This window comes from Pyxicephalus adspersus, chromosome 4 (genome assembly GCF_032062135.1).
Source record: "Pyxicephalus adspersus chromosome 4, UCB_Pads_2.0, whole genome shotgun sequence".
In the NCBI taxonomy this organism is placed as follows: domain Eukaryota; kingdom Metazoa; phylum Chordata; class Amphibia; order Anura; family Pyxicephalidae; genus Pyxicephalus; species Pyxicephalus adspersus.
In genome coordinates, this window is record NC_092861.1 from 31586839 (window position 1) to 31610669 (window position 23831).

At 38.8% G+C, this 23831-nt stretch overlaps 1 protein-coding gene across 3 annotated transcripts in view; it reads left to right on the forward strand.

The window, feature by feature from the left end:
* Window positions 1-23831, forward strand: part of PIK3CB (phosphatidylinositol-4,5-bisphosphate 3-kinase catalytic subunit beta) — a 100073-nt gene that overhangs the window by 33696 nt on the left and 42546 nt on the right. For 2 of the 3 annotated variants that reach the window (XM_072407719.1, XM_072407720.1), the window contains exon 2: window positions 1588-1721. The gene's annotated coding sequence lies outside the window, so the exon portion shown is untranslated. Of the gene's footprint in view, window positions 1-1587; window positions 1722-21297; window positions 21556-23831 lie in introns of those variants that run through there. The other variant, XM_072407721.1, reaches the window with a different exon arrangement.

A 23831-nucleotide genomic window follows, 5' to 3' on the forward strand; every position in this document is an offset into this window, starting at 1 on the left:
CCTCTATCGTTCAAACGATCGTATCTATTGTGTGTACAAAATCTACGAACGATCGTGTCGTTATCTCTATGTGCAGGATCGGTGCTATACGATCGTTCGTAGATATCGTGCAGGATCGTTCGTCGTTCGTTTTCCAACGATAATAATTGGAAGTGTGTACGTAGCTTTACCCTCTACAATCTAATATAAATGCTGCAGCCAGACTTATCCATCCTTCCCACCACTCCTCTTCTGCTGCTGCTTCTCTTTGTAGTTCTCTTCATTGTCTTGCATTTCACCTTGCTCCTTTTCTTTGCCTTCAAATCCCTCCACAGTTATTGTCCCACTTACATTTCTGACCTGGTAAAAAAAATACTCCTCCAGCCGCTCCTCCAATGACCTACTAATGACTTCCTCACTCATAACCTCATCACACGCACGGATACAAGACTTCTCTAGAGCTGCCCCAACTCTCTGGAATGGTCTTCCTCGTCCTATTCCGCTTGCTCCTACTTTCTGCTCATTTAAAAGAGAGCTCAAAACCCATATTTTCAAACTTGCCTACCCATCTTATTCTGTCTTTTGAAACCATCACTACTTCCCAACACTACATATCTCCCCTCCTATTGTGTGTAAATTCCCCCACCCCCTAGATTGTAAGCTCTTCGGGGCAGGGTCCTCTCCTCCTGTATCACTGTCTGTTTTAGTCTGTCATTTGCAACCCCTATTTAATGTAAAGCGTTGCGTAATATGTTGGCACTATATAAATCCTGTTTAATAATAATAAAAATAATAAAATAATTTTTAGTAAGTACAGAACTTTTAGCTTTATTCTAAATGCAGTGCCCATTTCACTTCTTGTGAACTGAACAACAAAGCACAGCTTTATTATATATTTTCCTGTGGATGCTTCTAGTCTCATGATCCATCATGAGCATAGTCACGTTTGAAGTCCATCCTGCGTAACAATGTTGGCTGCCCCTATAGATGCAGAGAAATTCGTGCAGACAGACACAAAGACGCAATAAATATGTTATGTGTAGGATTACCAGGTAACAAGGGAAATACCCTGTAAAATACTAATGCAGTTACCTCTTTGAACCCTTTGTTACCTGCAATATTTTGCTTTAGGTTTTGGGTTTAGGTGCAAATTAACGGGGAGTGACTTATATTTTCCAGCTTGCAAATGAAATGTAAGTCCTACAGATCTTGTTATAAACAGATTGACTGTTGGTGGTGTAAATTACTGGTTCCCCTCTTCACCTAATGTGATCTCTTACAATATTCATTTATCTTTATGATATCCAAGTGGTGACAGTGCTTAGGGGATCTGCAGAGTTTCTACAGCCAGCACCAGCTTCTGTTTTACTAGTCACGAGATGACTGTGCTGTCGACTGAAGCAGAAACAGTAATTATTTCTGTGCCCGCTCTCCCCATCATATTTCAATAATGCCTCCATGTGTAGCAGTGTCTCCTTCCAAACATTAAAATAATTGTTAGGCATCTTGAAATATTTGTATGTAACACTGCATCCATTTTTAGTCTTGTTGTGTTCAGTTGTGACATGTCACTAAGTTTTCCTATGAACTTGTTTTTCTTCTTTCCAGAAATATTTAATTTCCCGTCCAAGCTTCGTCCAGTGGAGGTGCATATTGTTGCCTTAATAAACTGCTAGACATGTTGGAAAGAATGGATATCTGGAACTGTGTGAACTAAAGAGGAGACCCGACAAATGCAAAGAGTAAGTGTGCTAGTCTATTCCTTTATGTAGCACTCCATTCACACATAAAATACACACGTGTTGATTGTTTTTGTTATATGCACTACACAGTCAGGAAAGGACACATTGGGGCTGATTTATTAAAGCTCTCCAAGACTGGAGAAGATACACTTTAATTGGTGAAGCTGGGCGATTCAGAAAACCTGGAATGTATCTGGTCCAGGAATGAAAACATTTGCTAACAGCAATGACTTTTATGAAATCCAATCTAGGTTTGCTTTGTTTCATTGATAAGTATCCTCTCTGGCCTTGGAGAGCTTTAATAAATCAGCCCCACTGAGTTGGTTTTTGAGGATTTTGCTTTTTTGTTTCAATGAGCATGTTTCCCAAATAGGACTGATCTCACCATTGCATTTCAGTGGCTATCATATAATCCATAACCAATTATGAAAGGGGTTAGACACCCTTGCCATATGCCATAGGGAGGTTAGTTTTCTTACTTTTGCCCATGAGTAACACAGATACAGCTAGATCACCAACCCTTTTCATCCGTCCCCATTTGATAATGAACAGGAGATTCCTGACTGGCTCGGTGTGCTGCCCATCTACCTAGAGATAATAGAAGGCAGATAATCAGGCAGATTTCTTTGTAGGTAAAACACATTCAAATCTTTTATTGGTTTAAAGTGTGTTTATATTTCTGCTTGAAGTTCAGCTTTGGGGTTATTTTGTGTATTGTGTGTGACGCTCCTGAGAAGGTTTTGTTACCAGAATGATTACTCACCTTGATCTCGTGTCTGATGTTATGGGGAGCAATACAATAAACCTAACTAATAGCTGTCATGTGATATGTTTACTGTATACATTTTCTTCCCTATTCTCTGATCTCCTAGATGTAACCGGTTGCTGTTCAGTTGTGACTGTTCACCCAGTTTTGCATTGCTGCGGTGTAACTCTTTGACCTTTGATCAGGATTTTTGTAAGGATACTGTATATTGATATGCAGCACTTATGGATGTAAGCACTGACAATTTGCAGTGTTCTATAACCTCCAACAACCAGATTTCAGCCATTATCAATTTCAGAACTAGGAAAATGTGTTGCTAAGGCTTTGAAAATTGATATCAACTTTACTTACCAAGTAAGATGTAGGTTTTATGTGTTGACGTAAGTTTCATTCTTTAGTCTGCACACAGTTTAGAGTTCATTTGCTTGTCTTCTTCAGACAAATCATCCGCCCTGTATCTGCCTTTTATGTTGTCAGCAGTTTTCTACACTGTATTTGGTTAACTGTTAGATAATGTGTTTATACAGTTTGGACTATGAAAACCCTTTGTTACAATGCCATGAGCTAAGGAATGTTCCTGGAAATCAGACTTTACTAGCAGTAAAATGTGATCCATGATCCTGCATGCTCATTATTTGTACTGACATAAAAAATGAAAGAGCAATCGCTAGCATTGCGTCCTTTCATTCTTTGAATGTTTGTGTAACAGCATCTAAATTCGTGGAAAGTTTGTATTGGCGTAGGAATTTGAGGGAACTCCTGAGGGGAACAATGAAGGAAGCTGCCGCTTCTTTTTAAAGTTTATATCAAAAGTTCAGTTAAAATAGTTCAAAGTTCAACAAAATCTGATTCAAAGTACATGAACAGTACAAAATCTAGGCAAAAAAAGTATAAACTTCAGTTATCAACTCAATACTATAATACATTTTTTTTCAAGCTGGGTGGGGAGAAGCTGTTGATGGGTGGTGGCTCTTCTGTTGTGACCCAACTTTTACCCAAAAACAGCCGGGTGGTGTGCCCGACTAAAAAGACAACTAGGGGGAACACTGCAAAAAAAAAAAAAAATAGAAATATACATATATAAATCAATGTTTCAATGACTTTATCACTGGTTATTACCATAGTCCTATGTATAATGTCCTTTTTGCAAATTATTTATTTTCCTAAGATTCTCTTCAATTCCTATACAGTATATTTAGATGTAAAGAAAATAAATAAAGGTTAAAGCTGAACGATGGGCATTTACTTTTGAGCTGAGTACAGGGCTATCTATTAAAAAAGCACTAAATAGCTATAAGTATGCAATGTGAGGAGAATTATCATCTTTAGTATTGTTACTGATTTATAAATCACCATCCTCCTCTGTGGTGTTGTACAAAGTAAGAAACAAATAATGGTTCGTAGTACAGAGGTGGGAAGCAATATGATCTTCATTGATCTTACTAATATAATGTCCAATGAAGCATACATTTACAATAAACAATAAATTACAATAAACATCAGGATGAGAACTCTAGGAATCTAGGGTTAAGGAGGAAGCAAGAGGTAAGGTAACGAGTAAGCAATCAGTATATCTGGAGGTTGTCAGTTCCCAAAGTCTAATTCTGTAAGAAGCAGAACATGATCAGTGGCTGAAAGGAATTGCCTAGGTAAGATGCTTGCTTTAAAAGTGTGTGTTTAAAGGTTTTACAAGTTTAAGAATGGCAAAAGCTTTTTGGAAGGGAGTTCTGGAGAAAAACCGTTAATGTGAATGTAAGCAAATGATTCCATTGAAGTGCAAAACAAGGTTGTGTGTGGTTGGGGTGATATCTGGATGCCAGCAAGGAGACGTAAGATTGTAAGTTCTTCTAGGCAGGGTCCTTTCCTCCTCCTATTGTGTCATTTAATGTACAGTGCTGCATAATATGTTGGAGACATATAAATTCTGTTTATGAATAATAATGTAAGGAAGAGGATGTTAGAGAGCTTTAATAAGTTAGAAGTTTGAACTGGATAGACTATCATGGGTGAACTTGGGTGATCCAGCAAATCTGGAATCGATTCCTTAAAAACTTGTTATTGGCAAATGTTTTCTATCCTGGACTAGATCCATTTCAGGTTTTTTTCACTAGGGTTTAACTCCCATGACAGCCTATCTTCTCTAGTATTGGGGAGCTTTAGTAAATCAGGCTCTCTAAGTAAGTTGCAGCCAGTGAAGTGCTTGGCAACAGTTGAGTGGGATTAGTTGAGCTGCAGGGTTCAGTATTCAGTATAAATTTGGCAAAAAGAAAATAAATGCAGCTGTGTTATACCTTCCTATTGACACAGACTAGCTTTGCTACGTCAAGCATGGTATTATTTACTATTTACAGACAATTCTTTCAGATCCGTGGAGCAGTTCAGTATAAAAATTGGCCTTTGGTCTGTTACCGGAAGCTCCAGAACAATCACTGTTGCTCTTTGCTCCTTGTGCAGGGTGATTGGGCTCGTATCAACTCCCGGTAGCTTGCTGCAGGCAGCTCATAGAAAGTGGCCCTTCCCTGTGCAGCACACTGATGTCACTATTACTTTTACAATTGGTACAAGGTGGAGAAAAGGCAATTTTGTTCGGGGATAAAGATATACCTTTGACATTTGGGGTCCCATCCAGATATCAGTTAAGTCAGCCACTGAAAAATGGTTTGAGTGAATGAGTAATATAGAGGGAGTAGTTCAACAAGACCTGTACGATTAGGGAACATTGAACACATTACCATAACACGTTGCCTGACAACTCATAACCACTCATTTCCTACATTTAAAAGATAAAAACAGCTTTGAGCAAAATATTGTTATGCTACATAGTAATATAGTGCAGTGTCAGACCACATAATTGTATCATCTGATACAAAAAACACTTTTCATCAAACATTAATATCGCTTGCTTCACTTGCATTTCCTCCAGCAGAATCCCCTGTGTATCTCTCCCTGCTAATACCTTTGCTGTGTTTGTGTGCATAGCAAGTCCCAGAGAGGGGCTGAGTTGTTCTGACTGCTGTTTTGTTATACGTCCTCCCAGCAAGGCTTCAAATTCATGCTGAGTGATGTCTGTCTTGTCTCTATATAATAACAGTGTCATATAGGAATTGCATTACTTCTTTGCTGTTTGTTTTGACCTCTTGACTGCCACGTGACCCTTCCACAGCTAGAAGAACATAGTTGTGAGCTGCACAATCCTTGAAATTCCAATTTTGTCCTGTGCACACAGTGCCTCTTTGTTACAGCCTTACAAACTCAAAAAGATGTTTAAATGACCTCAAATATGTCCCACAACTCTATAATTCTTCTTAGATGTCCTGTTATTGTATGTACAGCTGGAAGATTTGAACTCGGCCCTCATAAACGGAGATGATTACTAACCACTGCGTGCTGGGATGATGAAGATTTTTCATATATTTGCTAGAGGAGGAAGTGCTTTTTCAATTATAAAAAATGTCAAAATAACATCACAGCTGAAATGTAGAAAGCTGTAATTTCTAGTAAATGGTGGCTGCGGCGGCCTGGAAACCACCAGAGCAAAATACATTTTGCTTCTATTGTCTAAGCATATTGAAGGTATTGATATTTTGAAGAAGTTTTCCCAGTATTTATATTATGTTACACAGTATGGATTAAAAGATAAAAAACAAGAAATGTTGCACTTTGTGGTTTTCCCTGGACGTTTGTCAACATTTTTTAATAGATGGGTAAAAGGCTGTGTATGCACGTTCAATGATTGTCGTTTTGTGATCCTTTCCAACGACAAAAAACTGAACGGGCCATTCTTCTCTATTTATAGGAGAGGGGGGAGAGTGCTCTCTCCCCTTCATTTATATTACGATTGCTTGTGGATCCTCCGGGAGGAATTCATGAATGACGTTGGGCGAGCGCTGTACACATGTCAGATTCTCATCTGATACTAGCCCTGAGGTGATTATCAGACGAGAATCATCTGACGTGTGTAAGTAGCCTAAATGTGCTGGCCTGTTTTTCTTCTATTGTGCTTAAAATACTTTAAAGTAGACTTATTAGCATTCTCCCTAACAGAATCACCAAGCCCCCACTTAAAGAGGAACTTTTCGTGATGAATGAAAAGCCCTCGATTCCTCCACAAACCAATCCCAGAAAATTCCTAGAGTCTCTACTTCTCCCTTCTTTCTGGGGCTGGATGGAATGGTGAGCACAGCCATCTTCTTTCTTCTCTTCCATATTCTTCTTTACTTCACCCGTAATCGTGTAATACCAGGTCTGCTTTAATTATTTTATATCAAGGCTTTTTAGAAATTCCAGAGCCTTGAATGTTGAAAAACCTTCATATCCCTATCCTGACTATCTTATACTTCCTTAGAGAACTACGGCTCAGGGCTGTCTGCACTGCTCCCTGTAATGTTCTAGTTTAAATCAGCGGTCGCCAACCGGCGGGAAAATTTTGATGGTCCATGGCTCTGTCCCCCATATAGACAGAACCCACTCTCCCATCGCAGGTTCAGACATGCTTGCTAAAACATCCTGGGTGGACAGTAGCGCAGGGCTGTGGACACAACTTTTGTTAAGTCCACAGCCCTGCGCTGCTTTCCCCCACCTCGAAATTTAGCAAGCAGGTCTGAGCCTGCGATGGCAGAGTGGGTCGGTTCTGGCATCTTGACATCACTCTAGGGGAAGTTTCTTGTGTGACACATGGCACCCTGGTAACGCGATCCAAGTTCGGTGAATTTAGTGGTTTGTAAGGTCGGAAAGGTTGCTGACGACTGGTTTGAATAATAGTAATAGTACCTCTAGGTGAATATAGCATATTTATAAATCACTGTATTGTGGAACACTTAAGGTTTTTACACTTTCTGTTTTTTGACCCTTTACAGTTTTAAGCCATTTTTAATGGGTGTTTACAAGGGTAATTTGATGAGTCTAGAAAGTTAAAGGGGTGGGAAATCCAATCTTTCCACCGCAGCAGAAGGCAAGAGGAAATCTCCCAGTGGATACACAAATTCTAGAAAACTGCCTGACAAGATTTCTGTTTGGGTGGATGGACTTGTTATCTCTCTAGGATAGGAAGTGAAGGAAAATTCCCCCCCAAAAAGGTAACAGGAAAGAAAAAAAAATGAATGTGTGGATGGCACATGACAGCAGCCTCTGGGGATTGGGGCCCCTGAGTAGTATCATTGATTGGAGCAGTGTGCAGGGGGTGCGTGCCAGTGTGCTGGGGGCCGGGACCTGTCGGCTCTTTGAGAGAGTAGCTAACAAGCATGCTGCCAGCACAAGGCAGTTTAAAACTGCAATAATACATCACGATAAGAGAGAGATATACACATTATTTTTTTCAACAACCTGGCTCCATGACTTTTAATGATGTTGAACACAGCCAGATAAATAGTTCTGACTTTCCTCTTTCCAAACTGGTTATATAGTATACTTGAATAAGGGAAGAGACAACAAATCCATGTTTTGTTTTTTTTAGAAGCAAATCAATATTGGCAACTTCTATATATCTATTTAATGCAGGTCCCATTTTATTCATAAATATATATTTATTTTAAAGCTAAACAGTCTGTCTCTTTATATTGCCCATTTTTGTGTCTTATTCTTTTGTATTGCAAATTATCCCAGTATTTGTGAAGGTTCCTATTTAACCAGGTTCTTATACATCCACTAGTAGTTAGTCACATTCATCTGTACTTCATACTGAAGAAGCAGCTTGGATAGGCTGCAAAATTTCATTACAAAAAAAAAAAAAGATATCCCACAGTTCTTTACTGCTCAACTTTAAACTAGGCTTTTCAGAAATGTTACCCTGAAAATCTGAAGGGTAAAACCCTTTCTTTTACTGGTGTCAAAAATGCTCCTATAGCTTCTGAGTTTAGTTCCTCAATGCTACTTAGGTTTTTCCCATCCTGGGTAGAAATGCAGAATGTAATCTCCTTCATAACCTGTTTGTTTAAAACCAAAAGGTATAAAGTAGGATAGGGTAGGAGGAAGAGGAACAAATTTCTGTACTGACCCCAGCCACTATGTCTTGCCCACGGCAACATAATAGCTTTTCCGCATTACAGATTGTTTTTGTGGGAAATTCTGCTTTTGTGTTCTAATTGTAGCAGACTCCCTTGCACAATAATTGATCGGAATATTGCCTTTTTTTTAATTAGACGCTAAAGATCCCCTTCCTTTAGTTTCCTGGTTGTCAGACATGCCAAGAATGGTGGTGTTACATTTCATCCGTACCTTTTCCTCATGAGTCTGACACCGGACACCTGTACATGGCCCGCTCCGTGCCAATGTATGGTGGGATAACACAGAATGCTGCATTCTGCACAGATTGAGAAAAAGCTTAATTTAGAAAAAAACACATTTACACATTGTCTGAGTGCCTTGAACTTTATAACTTGGGTACTAACCGAGCAGGTAAAACAAAACAAAATGTATATCAAAGCTTAAAAAATAAACATCACAATGCATCTAAAGTATATTTATGGTGTCAATATTCAGCTGGTCTTTCAGGGGAAAAAAAGGTCATTTTGGCGCAAGTATGTTTATTCTGGAAAAGTGGTGAAGTGTTTGTGCTCAGGTATAGACTGAAGTCTCTACTTCAGTATAATGCCAGTGAATACAAATTGAAGCTTTAGGTCAGGTTGTGACCTGCAGGGGGGCTTCTGTGCCGCCACCTTGTGAACAGGTCAGCCACCCACAGAGCAGGTTCTTAAAGAACCAGCGTTTGCAGGTTTACCAGCAGATGGCAGTAAGCGGTACTGAATTTTTATGGATAGATACTGCCCCCCCCCCCATCAGCAGATCAATGGCATGGAAAACAGTAACTGCACCACAACCTTACTGCCAATCTGAGCATAGCCTAAGTCTGTCTTCAACAGAATAAAGGCTTGTGTCCATGGCATCATTTTCGCATCTGTTTGGGATGCTTCTAAGATAAATTAGAATTTAGTGATTCAGGTGAATATGTGTTTTAATAGATTTAAGCAAGTTTTGTATTACCATAGGGTCATGTTTTATTCTTTTGTGACATATTGACACCTAGTTCTCATATCAGACAAAGAAATATCATTATTTTTTATCTTGTATCTATATAGTGCCAACATATTGTGCAACGCTTTACAAAGTCTGTAGTCATGTCATTATTACCTGTCCTTCCAAAAGAGCTCTCAATTTAAAGTAACTACCATAGCCATGTGTCATTAACACAGTCAATTTGGGGGAGGAGGGGAGGGGGTAAACTGAACAACCTAAATGTGTTTGCATGTTTTTGGAATGCAGGAGGAAACTGGAGTGCCCACAGGAAACACAGGGAGACCATGCAAACTCCATGCAAATGGTGTCCTTGCTGAGATTCAAACCTGGGACCTGTAAAGGCCAGATTACTAACCTCTGAGCCACCATGCCGCCTTTTGTGTTTATACAAGAATTGCATAACATTTTTTATGTTAGGTGACAATTTCTGAGTGCATCTTTACTTTTCATTGTTGTAATTTGCTGACTACATTTTCTGCACATTTTCCTCTCACTGGCCATGTCTCTTGCTGTGATTCGGTTGTTGTAGTAATTTTAAAATCTTTTAAAGCTTCCATAAAGAAAAAAAACCTACAGGGGGTGATTCAGCCCCTTAATTGTCCCATTACTTACGAAGACAGAAATTAAAGGGAATTAAATTCTCATCAGAGCAATAGATGAGGGTGAAATCCTCCAAAGGTGACATCCTGTTCTGAGCACAATTCTTTTGAATGAACATTTGTGTTCATTTTGGAGGGATTTCTGCTCTTTTTTTGTTTGGCCTTTAGGACATTAAATACTAGAAATCTCGTGTGCAGGGTGAAGATGTGAAAGAATAAACTGAATGACCCTTCCTGCACTATTAATAATAATAAACAGGATTTATATAGCGCCAACATATTACACAGTTCAGTACAATAAATAGGGGTTGCAAATGACAGATACAGACAGTGATACAGAAGGAGGAGAGGGCCCTGCCCAGAAGAGCTTACTATCTAATAGGGGGAAAGCAGCACACAGTAGGAGGGGGGATAAGGAGTGGTGGAAACTAGTGAAAGTTTTATTAGATAGAAAAATTGGGTTTTGAGTTCTCCTTTAAATGAGCAGAAAGTAGGAGGCTGAATAGAACGAGGTAGACCATTCCAGAGGGCAGCTGTAGAAAAACTATGGAGCCATGCGTGTGAGGAGACAAAAATTTGTCTCGGGATACAATTTTCTTACATATTTTTAGGTGTGCAGAGAACTGCAAGGCTTCACTCAGGCATTGTACACCTCCATCACAGGATGACATATATTCCAGAAAATAAATAGCTGTATTGTGTTGACAATTGTTTCAGGTATTGTGCATTAAAGTCTGGTGCACTGTAATCTCACCACAAAAGTATACAAATCCTAATTGATGATTTATTCAGTTGCAACCTGATTTCGCTAAGTGGGATTATAGAAGGCAGTAAATGCAATAGAGTGATTGGCATAACTGTGCCAATGGTTGGCCTCCTTAGTATTGTGTAAGGAATACAGTTTGCCTTTCCTATCATTGTTCTGAGCACAGACTACAAGTTCTTACAAAGATTTATGCTACAAGAGCCAACCCAAAGCTGGAGCACTTGTTATTTGCAGAATTAACTGTTTCTCACTCTGTAAGCCTCCATATCGAGCTCATTATTACCAGGAACCTCCAAATGGATAGAGTTAACTTCCTCTGTAAAGAACAAGTGCTATTCTGCTGACCTCTAACAAGGAAGTATTCTGGGTGAATAGACTTGGTTTTGGGCTTTGTAATGAGTTCTGGCTTACTGTTTTCCAGTGACTCAGATTCGCAGCAGTGGCTCGTGACTGCCCTTATTCTAAATTAAGGGCTGAGAAGCTGTGAGTAGACGGTGTGTTTTTCTATCTCACTCAGCTTTTCTGCATCCAAAAAAATATCTCACTGAGTCACAGCTATTTTTAATTCCTGGAAATCTTTATCCAAAAAGCCATTCCCCCGCATAATAAAAATGAAAGCTTAGTACTTTGGTCATATGGGTCAGTTTGCATCTTTTCAGAAAGAAAATGCTTATAACATTTGTTTGTAAATTCCGGGGGGAATCTTTTATTTTTACTGTAGGCTGGCAGCAAATCATTATAAGCCCAAAACTTCCTGGAATTATCAGTGGGTAAATACTTCTGCTATATCAGATCAGTCAAGAAAATCGTAGCAAGGATTTAACTATTTGAGCCTTTTATATTTTATTATACAGAACAATGTTCTTTTCCTTGGTGGTGGTGCAAACAAGGCTTTCTTTTGCCAATATTGATTTGCAAACTGTATTTTATTCTTCATGTAAATATATATAAAAAATAAAATGTGATTTTCATTACAAATATTTTAAGAAAAAATAGTTTTACTGTAAGGCTAGGTACACACATGCAATAATTGTCGTTGGGTCTTTCACAATCCTTTCCACCGACAAAAGACTGAAAGATGCAGGTACCTACAGCACCCTTTTGCTCCATGGAGAGGGGAGGGGGGCTGAAGACAACAGATCGGCACTCTGCTGCACTCTCTCCACTTTCATTACGATCGTTCGTCGTTTGTGGATCCACCAGGACGGATCCATAAACAACAAGCGCCGTACACACGCCAGATTCTTGTCCAGTATCGTCCCTGAGGCGATTATCGGACGAGAATCATCTGAGCATGCATGGCCATCACGGCCAATGAAGACAACTGAAGATCAGGAAAACCAGAAGAGAAGGATATAGAAGATTGTGAAAAGGGATCTTCCTTTAAAGAGCAGTGTTCTCCCCAGCCCCACCACCCGGAACTTTTTAGTAACCGCCCCGGCTTTTTTTGAGTGGTTACTCAAAAGTTGGGTCACAATACACGGGATGCCACTGACCTTAAAAATTTCTAGGAGGAAGACTGAGGACTTTAAAGTCTTATAAATATAAAGGAATGGAATATTTAGAAATATAAAGGAATGGAATACATTCACCAATTTGCTTGTTTTCTGAGCACTGAAAATAGGCTAAGAACATCTGAAAATGTTCTTTCCTTCTTTCTGCCGACAGAGCTGTCAACAGGAACACTATAGAAGTCCTATCCAGCCATTGTGTGCAGCTGCTACTAGTAATGAACATATGTTTATGTGTAGAAACTTGTATCATATCCTTTCCATTGATCAGGTTACAAATGATTTACTCCATAGGACGCTAAAGTTTTGTTTTCCTAATGTGTGTGACACCTACTTCCTACCATTAGTAGCGCAGTACCAGGAAGAAATACTTCCATTGTAAACGGCCTGCTTCCTGGGAATTTTTAAAGTTTTATTCAGCTGCAGCATGACAACTTGTTATGGTTTCATGAAAAATTCAAAGGTGAGTGCCAATACCTTATGATATCAGCTCTGGGCATGAATACTTTTTCATACTTTGGTTCACTGCAAAGCAAATGTTTGTTTTAAAAATGTTTTCCTTCCCATTAACATCTATATTTTTTCATGATCATCCAGCCTTCTTTTCCTCTCCTTCTGCAGTTATAGTTCGAAATTTCAAGATTTGTGCTGAGAACATGAAGTACAATGCTTGTTTTAAAAAAAAAATAATAATCATATTTTAAAAAGACTTATGCTGCAATAACAAAACAAAGTAACAAAACAAATGATTGTGACACCTATTTTTTTCTGTCTGGCCCACCCATTTTGACAACCCAGCTATAACCCATCTATAAACCATCCCCCACCCCACCTGGCTGAAAAACAAAATTCTGTGGAGAACACTGTAGGCGTGTGTAAATCATAAGAGTGGTTTACCAGATTTGTAAAACCACTTTCACTTTTAGTTGTTTTAAATGTACTTTTAAAATTTGGCTGCTTAGTTCAGCTATAAGGAAGTTGAACAGATTAGATTAATTTGTTTTTTATCACAGCACACTGAAGTTCTGTGTTCACCTTTCAGTAGGTTACTTAATATCACCAGCTATTGTACTGGGGAAAATCCGTAGCCTGATGTAAAGTAAATTATTCTGGAATGAACTCATCAGTAAAGAATGTGATATTTTGAGTTTAGGTTAGGGTAAAGTAGATGCACATTGGTGGTATTGATAGTCTATTCACACCACGTCTGTTATCCTATAGAGGGCTGCATTTCTCATTGCAGGCCCAAAGCAATCACACTGAAATCTATTTGCACCAGTACACTGCAATGAAATAGAGCGTGTTTCATTTCAACACGGTTTAATACACAGTGCACATTAGGAAAGAAAAACAATGCATGTTTGCTGCTGCAGTGATTTAAAACACTGCAGAACAATGCAGTGCTTTTGGATGGAAGGATGTCAGCACATGTCATGTCAAGTGTATTTAGATGTAACACGTCACGGGGTGTGCATCCATACTAAAGATTACGCCATTTTGTATTACAATTATAGCTATGGACTCTTATCGAGTGATCCTAATTTTATTCTCAACATTTATTGTGCAGAGCTGGCAGCCAAGTGCATATGTTGTACTCATTGCTGTATTATTAGCCCTGAATCTGATGCTGTGAACCCAGGAGGTGATGTGTTCCATGACCAGCCATTTTTACTTCTTTATTACAGGATCATTGGAGCATCACAGAGACAGCATAGAATATGTCATTAGAGCATTCATTACCATTGTTAGAACAGTATGAGGCCTACAAAGCTCTCTGACTTAGATTTTAGTAATTTCTAATTATGGCTGATTGTATGGACTTTATATATTTGGGGTAATTGTAGAATTTTCCTATAACTTTAAAGTGGAGCTAAACCTGCGTTACTCACTTGTCACTGTTCCCTGGTTGGGGTAGTTCCTGCAGGGAGTGCCAACCAGGTTTCATCGCTAACAGTGATATTTATCAGTGTGTTAGTGCTTCAGCAAGGGCAATTATCAAGAATAATAGGTAGTTCTACATTTTACGTACATCATAGAGCCATTAAGCCATTAAAGTAATGGTAATATTGGTAGCAGTACAGTAAATTGTTTACTGTAAATATTGGTAGTAGTACAGTAATTTTTTAAAGATGGATGGGCAGACGGTATAGGTGGGTGGCAGCCCCAGTATTGCCACCCAACTTTTCAGTTACCACCCAAAAACAGCCGTGTGGTTACTGAAAAGTAGCGGGTGGTGTGGGGCCCAGCTAAAAGGGGCTGGGGAGAACACTGTAGTAATTATTGTGTCTCTGGTGGATGATGTACACCTTTCTGATAAACCGGTATTTTTGTATGTATGAGCACTTCAATAACTAAGGCACCTGCATTGGGTGCTAATGGTGGGGTGGTGCAGCTAGGAGAGGATATTTTTTTTTGGCTATGCATCATCTGTTTGAATAAATCAGCCAAACAGTTGCAATCTGTTTCCTAGATAATATGTTGTAGATAAAATCTTTACAATGTATGCCATAAATCCTTTGCTGTCAATCCCTTGCTGTGCTTTGCAGAAGCTGCTTTGGAATCAGAATATGTGAGGCATAAGTAGAGGACATTGGAATTTGAACCACAATCTTCAATCTCTTGGTATTATCCCTTAAGTCTGTGTGTCAGCCACAAACCATCAATCGACCAAACCTGAAATACATGTTGGGGTTAAAATGTAAAACTGGTGATTATTCAGAAAACAGTGTGATGCTGTCCTTCCAGTAAAATCAACATCCTTTATCCGCTTTCTATTTGGTCTGGTAAATAGACCACTGAAAGCATTGTTTATTATATTTAGTGCAAAACAATATGTATATGTGTTAGAAATGCAGACCTATGCTACACTAAAATCAGCCCTGCTCAGTTCTCCTCTGAAAACTTTAGAACACCCCCGCCGGATACAGAAACTAAGAGCAGTAATCTGAGGTTTTGGCCCCAACGTGACAACACCGCTTCCTTAAACAAGAAGTACCATGAGTGTTGTCACCCTAGAATTGGGGGGAAAAAATCTGGAAAAATTCAATGATCATATCTGCTCATTTTTAATATGTTACATTTTTATTCTTGGGTGTAAATATTCTTTTTTTTCCTTTCCTGAAATCTACGTTCATTTGATATAAACCTTCTAGTGTTCTTTGTAATATGGAGCATTCATATCAGAAATAGGTATATCTGCTCGTATATTTATTCTGATTCTGTGTAATCTCAGACAGGGGGAACAAGTTTCAGAACATGAGATGGTGGTTTTGGCCCCAATGAATGTTTAAATTACTGTGGTGCTGAACGTTTGTGAATTTTCTTTAAAAGTATTATATCTATATTTTTATAGGAATATGAGTTAAAACATCATTTAATTGTCAAACAAGTCTGAAAAGTAAATAAAGAAAACCTAGTTAAACAAATGAAACAAAATGTATTATATTTGCACTTGTATTTGTATTCCATTTTTAAACCCGGTGCTGATTGATAATCTATTCTCCTATACATTACAGTTGTGTTACATAATCTGCCCCCGGCTATGGTATTGTACAATTACAATACCATGGTTTCTCAATCATTCTTGTAAAACTCTTTGAAATGATAGTCTGGAAAGTACCAGAACAGGCAGGAATATCCAAAGCTTTGGCTGTATTGAATTATAGCAACACTGTGAGTGTCACTTATCTTTGCACATTCCTCAGTCAGTCATGCTGACCTAGTGGCCTTATTGTTCTTGTCACGCAGAAGAAATGGTTTCATTCAATTGTTTATTCATTTTGTTTACTATATTTACAGCTTAATTTGTGTAGTTAGTAAGCCAACATCATGAATTTATGGAAGAAAAATGATCTGGAAATCTGAAGTTATTTTCTTTTACAGAGGGAAGGTCAGCAGGTAGAATGGGAGGACTGTGCTAAATCACTTTACTACGTTCCTTGCAAACTTTTAACTTGTACATTAGGGGCTATTGGTTTAGAATATATAACATGCCTATGCAATGCAAAACAAATTATACTCCTGATCCCTGTGCTGATTTCCTCTTTCCCAGTCTGAACTTTGTTGTACAAGGGATATCAGTTAGTACATTCAGATGCTTACAGTGCTTAGATTTAAAAACATTATTGATGTGTTAATACATAACTACATTCATTTATATTTCCTTTTTTCTGGAGTTTTCTTTTATAATAGGCCCACAAGCAGCACATATTCACCTTCCTCTCAGTTCCCTTCTGCTCTGTTAAGCCAATGGAAGCAAGGAAAAATATGTAATACATCTGGGTTGAGAAATCTGCGACTCTCTTCTTGGTGCTTGGCCCTTAAGCTAATTACACACTTCCAATTATTATCGTTGGTAAACAAACGACGAACGATCCTGCACGATATCTGCGAACGATCGTATAGCACCGATCCTGTACATACAGATAACACGATCGTTCAAAGATATTGTACACACGTATATATACACAGTATATATATATATATATATATATATATATATATATATATATACACACTTACACTCACATACACAATACAGCCTGTATCGATCAAACGTTCGTTCATCGCGCATGCTCAGAACATGCACGATCACTGAAGGACCGTACACACGATAGATGGTCAACGATCGTCGTCCAATCCGATCCGCCGGTCCGGTCGTTCATTTCCAACGACTATCCTCGTTCGTCGGCGTCGTTGGTTACTTTTTTTACAAACGATTTTTGGCCAATCGGTCGTTCGTCGTTCTTTTCCAACGATAAAAATTGGCGTGTGTACACAGCTTTAGGTACTCTGTGCTGTGACGAATGGGGTTTAACCCCCCCCCCAAAAAAAAAGGGAACTTTTTTTCTTGTACAGCTAAATATAGTTACGTATAGTACAGAATTATTTTATTACTTTTAACACTTGCAGTTGGTAAGCAATTGATTGTAGTATCTGTCTTTCAGCACAGTCACTGCTTTAAAAGTTTCCACTCTGCTTCTCCTGCACATGCATTCATTGGAAAAGCCACTCAACATTTATGATGACGATCTGTAGAAATGAATGGAGATTGTGGCACACCTAGGCAGAAGATGAAAAGATGGGACTTTTGAATGGGCAAATGTATAGCTCACTGTAGGTCACCCAGCAAACATCCCTTTTTGAGAAGTAAGGTAAGTATAAGCCTTGGAGAAGGTTCTGGCTGCAAATCCTGGAGATATCAGTCAGATTAGACAAGATGTTCCATATGCAGCCATTCATGCCATGAAGTTTGTACTGTGGCAAGGGATATGTTTTTTAATGAAGCCAAACAGACCACATTTTACTTTCCAATGTACATGTTATGTGATTTCCTAGTTATTGTATACTATGTCCTAAGTGCACAAGGTTAGGTGTATTTATCTCCATGGGGATGAATAGGAAAAAAACTGAGCATAAAAACCTGTAGCATGATTTTTGGTGTGAATTCCATTTGACTGATGCAGTTGCATGGGGGCAGAATTCCGTATCAATGATAGTGAAGCTGGACTGCGCTTATTAGTTTGTTACTCCATTAGTGACATAAAAGGTGGCTATTATTTTGTTAAAAACATGATATATGGAGTGTTAAATCCTAATGTGCTTCTGTAACATTAAAGACAATGTTTTTTTCCTTCTTGTGGTAGCAAGTATATCTTCTGGATATTCTCATGTTTCCTGCATCTTTTTTGCCAGTTGGCCATTGGACATTACACACAAGATGACAATCGAACAATCAAGGATTTTGTTTTTTGTTCTTAGATGTCCATTCGCCATGTATGAGAGGCATATGACTAAAGGGGTGATTAAATCTTTTTACTACTGAAAGGTTAAAATACTTGTTGCCCAGCATTTTATGACCAGATGTTTTATTGCAAAGCTCTATAGTTGGTGTGTTGCAGCAAGTAGTCAAATCAAAAAATGTTTCCACAGAAGTAAATTTACCTGATACTAAAAGAGCTGTCTTTGTCATCCATATGAATGCATTTGAAAAAAGTATTAGTATTTTTAGAACTTCTAATACCAACCAGACTTGCACTTCAGTGTCTTTTAATCATTGGTGTAATTAAGTAATGAGATAATGAAATGTCACCATTGTGTTCTGCAGAGGCACTTAGCAGCTATAAATAGTCAGTACACAATGGATAGGAAATGGGCAGTCACAAAGCTGTATTACATATCTCATCTAATCATCATTTGGGTCGTGATTTGCTGCATTCTCCTGCAACCAATTAGCTTCGCTGACAAACTGTCCAAATTGTGAAATCAATGTGCCGTTTGATGTTTGTGCTTTGATGCTGTAACAAAGGACCTGGATCTTGTGGTCTGAGTGGTTTCACCGTCTCTGTTGACTGGTGTAGAAATGGAGAACTCCGCTGCTTTAAAACGTTAGAGCGCTGTCTGGTGCAGAGACGGATCTGCAGAATGCAATGTACTTCAGCCTCGACAGAGTGATTCTTCTTACTTACAATGTCCTTAGAAAGGCAGACCTCAGACACAAGCTGTTATAATGTTCCCTTGTCAGGTAAAGGCAAGATTAGGAATAGATAATTAGCTAATGAATTTGGTGAAGATATATCATGTGTAACAGGTAACGGAGAGCAGAATACTAATAACTCATGCAATGGAGTTCATCTGCACCTTCAATCAATTCCCAGGCTTAATGCCTACTGTTGCCTCGATTCCCATTGACTTTATTGGGGAAATGCCCACAGTTATTAGTTTGATTGGATTTTTGTAGAGAGGGGTGGGTGGAGACATCTGGCAGTTGATTTGGGTAATGGAGCGAAATTTTAAGAGTAAGTGTTATGCGGTACAAACCTGGGCATTAGTTATAAATTTCTGTCTGCCTTCAAAGTTAAACTTAACACAAATCAATTTAAACTACACCTGATAAATGGTATCGGAGGTTACCATAGGAGAAAACGATACGTTGGGGACTCCGAATTAATGTGCAAATCTTTTGCTCCTTCTGCTTCCTCTTCTCACACAGCAATGAACACCTGGCAGAGGTTCTAACAGTTTGCCACTATATCCCAAGCGTTAAAGAAATGTTATGTGACCTTGTTTTGGTCCTGGATTAGTTGGAGTGGTATTTGCAGTGTTGAACCCAGAATTGTTTTTAAGCTGGGTGGGATGAAATTGTAGGTGGGTGGCAGCCCCTGTATTGTGACCCAAAAACAGCTGGGTGGGTACTGAAAAGTGCCGGGTGGTGCGCACAGCTAAAAGGGGCTGGGGAGAATACTGGGTATGCGTATATACATATGAACATATATGTACTATACATATATATGTATAGTATTGGGCTTATCTAACAAAATAAAAAAATGCTTATAAATGTACACTTTGCTTCTCCAGTTTGAGGACTCTTAAATTAGCCACATTGTAATCAGATCCAAGCTAAATCTCATGTATGTGTCACCTAATGCTATATTACCTTCACTCAGTAATGACAGTACATTCTCAAATCTGCATACCTGTATTATAGAGGAGAAGACAAGACAGCAAAAACTGTTTATTTAGACCAAATGACCTGATAATGAATAGAAATAATTTAGGAGAGGAGCCTGTGGTGGCCATAAAGGACAAACCATTGTCACAATGCAAAAATACAGAGCAGGTAACCGTACATTACTCTGTATGGTGTAGGACAGAATTATATTTTAAATATGTTCTACACATTAGGCTTATGTTTATTGATATTATCTTAACATTATCTTAATACATTTAAAACAAACATTTACCATATATTGGAGTTCATCCATAATATACATATATGTTCAGAGAGTTTGGTTGAACTGATTACCCCACTTTCTGTATGGCTCTGACCTTGGCTTTAGCTCTTTCCACCAGCCACAACCATTTCTGGGGGGATATAATGTACGACATATGATCTGTCATTAATAATTAAGTAATATGGGTTCTAGATCATGCAGGATCTGGCCTTGATTAGGTTTAGAGCACATTTATAGACATTTATTTAAATGGCACTCCAGTGGGTGTTTAAAACCAAAAAGTAGCTCTGGCTGCAATACCTGCCACCTCTCTGGCATCCTGCATTCATTATTTTATGTCAAAAGATGTCCTAAGTCTGGCAGGTTAATTGACACTAAGCATTTTTCAAGCTGGAAGACTGAGGGCATCTTGTGAGTTCAGGGTGACATGATCACCCCCCTACTGACATGATTCAGAGAACTAGATTGTAAGCTCTTTGGAGCAGGGTCCTCTCCTGTGTCACTGTCTGTATGTGTCCGTCATTTGCAACCCTTATTTAATGTACTGTGTAATCTGTTGGCGCTATAAAAATCATGTTCATTATTAATAATAATAATAATAATAATAATATCTGCTTTGACGCTAATCATGTCAGTGTCCCTCATATTAGTATTGAAAACTGCCCCCTGCCTAAGATATATGTATGATGACCCTGCATATCTCTGGACCATATGGTACAAATAATACAAAAAATACAGCCAAAGTGGATCTTAGGTGGAGGGGTGCAAAGTTCTACTTTGTATTGTCTAGTCTTCGTGTTCAAATATTTAAGTTTAGTGCTGGAGGCACCTCACTAATCATAGTATCTCTTGGAAGCAAGCAGTAAATCATTTCTTTTTTGAAAGTGGTTTTAGTAGGATGGAGGTGGATGACTTTATGGCTGCAAAGAAACAGTAGCATTCAGTCATCTTTATATCATCTCCATACACTGTTCCACCTTATATATAGTGTACATAGCACCTTTTTGTAGCATGAACTACAGCCCTTTTGTAAATAAATTTTAATGATGTTTTTGGTGAGGTATTATCTCAAATCTTCAGAGCTACATTGCACAGTTCTCAACTATGTACATCAATTAGGCCTAGTTAGGAAAATGTTATTAGAATGGGGATTTTGTATCTGCAGTCATCGCATGCCAGAGGCTTGATATGAATCCTCACACTTTGTCGTGTCGGTGCAGTCTAGGAGTTATATAACAGGCATCAGGTACTGCAAGCGCTGTCTGCGTGGGTAGGAGGGCACTGTGCTCACGCAGAACTGGAACCAGGGAGGTGAGTCACTCGGGGTGAACTGTTCTGAATGGCATCCTGCTTATGGGTGTAATAAACGTCCGTACAGATGTCTTCCTCTGAGACCAGCAGGACTACAACCATGGTCGTCACCTGCTCTGAAAAGGATGGATTGTAAGGTGATTTACGTCATTTATACAATCATGGCATATGTTAATTTGATCCTCTCTGAGCTGCTGCAGATCCTAATGTTAGAAGACGGCTGCGTTATGTGTGAAAGTATGGGTGACAGGTGAGGGATGAAGGTAGACGCAGAGTCTTTGAGAGTTTGATGTGCTTGCTAATGAGTTGTGTCTCATGCTCCATATCCGTGTCTCGTTTTCCTGTACAGCTGCATGGCTCTGTCATCCCTCTCTTCTGAGACTTGCATATTCTTTCACTGCCCACTCTAACTGTGCAAGCTCTGCCTTTATGGTGCATTGGCTGGGGCCCAGATTCACTCCTAGTCTCCGGGACAATGCCAGCTCTGTTCATCAGACATGATGTTGTTTGTTTGTTATACACAATTAAGGGAAGTGATATTATTAATGTTGCCTCATGACTGTGTGACGTGTTAACCCCTTTCATACTCGGCAGTTCAAAAAGGCATTCTTTCCATTCTGCATTTTCTGTATAACCCTCAATTGTTTAATTGTACCGTAATTGCTACTGCAGTGCAGCAATTGACTTCACTGTAAGGTTCATTCAACAAAACATGGCTGGGGTTTGGTATTGGTGCTTGAGGTGGATAGGTTACAGACGTCAACAAGTTACCTTATAGCGGGATGCAGTTATGTCATGATTGTAGGTTTTGATTAGGACACATTGTAAAATAGGCTGGAAAGTAATTTTAAATAAAAACCTTCAGAGATGTATGGCCTGCAGAAGAAGGCACATTTATAAAGGCAGTCCACCCACCAGATTCTTATGTTTCCTAAAAATGATGTAGGAAAAATCTCTCAGCTGCAGTTTGTGGTTCTTTTCCTTTTGTGGTCTTTATTAGGGTCTTACTCTGGATGTAGTATAAATTAACAAAAAGTGAAAATCAACCTTGAAATGGCTGGGGCGTCTTTCTTTTTAGGCCCCAGAATATGTATGACCTCATCTCATACTGCATTATCCATGTAATCTGTGTAGAGTGTATTGGGGCTTTGATATTTGGTAATTTATAATACTTTCCAAGCATAAGTTTGCTGGGTTTCCACATGAGTCTACTTTACATAAGGCACGTCATTATTTGTTTAACTTTAAAAAAGGCTTTGTATAAATAATAGTTAAAATCAGTAAAAAAAATTAGGTCTAAAATGGAGCATGGAAAGGAAATGGAGGTGGTACAGCAATTCACAACCACCGCAGCCGCATACTTTTCCACAGATTTACTCGTTGGTGTTACCTACAGATTTGCATGTAGCCTGCACCTCTCGTCTTGCCTGCCTCTATCACACCTAAATTGGAGTGCTGACCAATATTTTAGAATGTGGACCATATTCTAAATCTGTACATTCTTTAAACACACTGGCTAAAATATATTTATGGTAAAGACTTTAAAGATGAACTCCAGCCTATTACCGTTCTTCAGGCTCCTCTCCTGTATTGATATTGCTTATCCTGATTTATTTTTCTTGTGTACAATAAAAGCTTCAGCTTTTTAGATTTAGTACCGGCTTTATTTCCTGGTTGGAGGACATCCAACATCATCTAGCTCTTTGGTCCTGCAGCCCAGGTGTTCCTGTCCCCTACATTTATGGCATTTCAGTTATTGCAGTCATGGAAGCTCAGCATCATATGTGGCGCTGACCATAAATGCCGGCTCCTCCTGACATTTAGCCATAATTTTTTGGGTAGAGTCTGAGGAGTGCTGAATTTGGGGATGCGTTATCACAATTAATGTCGGTCCTAGAACTTTATTTTCAAGGAGTTGGATAGAAAGCTCTCTTTAACATTGAATGAATTGTAGGAAACAAAACACCACTTGATATATGGGGTACAAAATACAAAACTTGCTCCTTAGGACTATATTTAAATGATAATTATAATTATTAAGTGGTATTTATGAGCGCCAACCTATTACGCAGTGCTGTAAATAGGGTTTGCAAATGACAGACAGATACAGATAGTGACACAGGAGCAGGAGAGGACCCTGCCCAGGAGAGCTTACAATCTAAGGGATCAGATATATGGGTTCTGGATTGTGCTATATTAGAAATGGAATGAATATTATTGCAAAATTCTGGAAAGCAGCATCAGCTGATTCATGCACCTTCATCAGAGCTTGGTGATGATTGTTTTTAATAAGTTTCTTGCAAAGACGTCTTATGCTTCGTACATATGGTAGATCACCAAACGATCATGATCACCAGCAAAACTTTAGCGTGGGTGCAACAGTCCCCAGATGTTTATTGATCCAACAGATTGA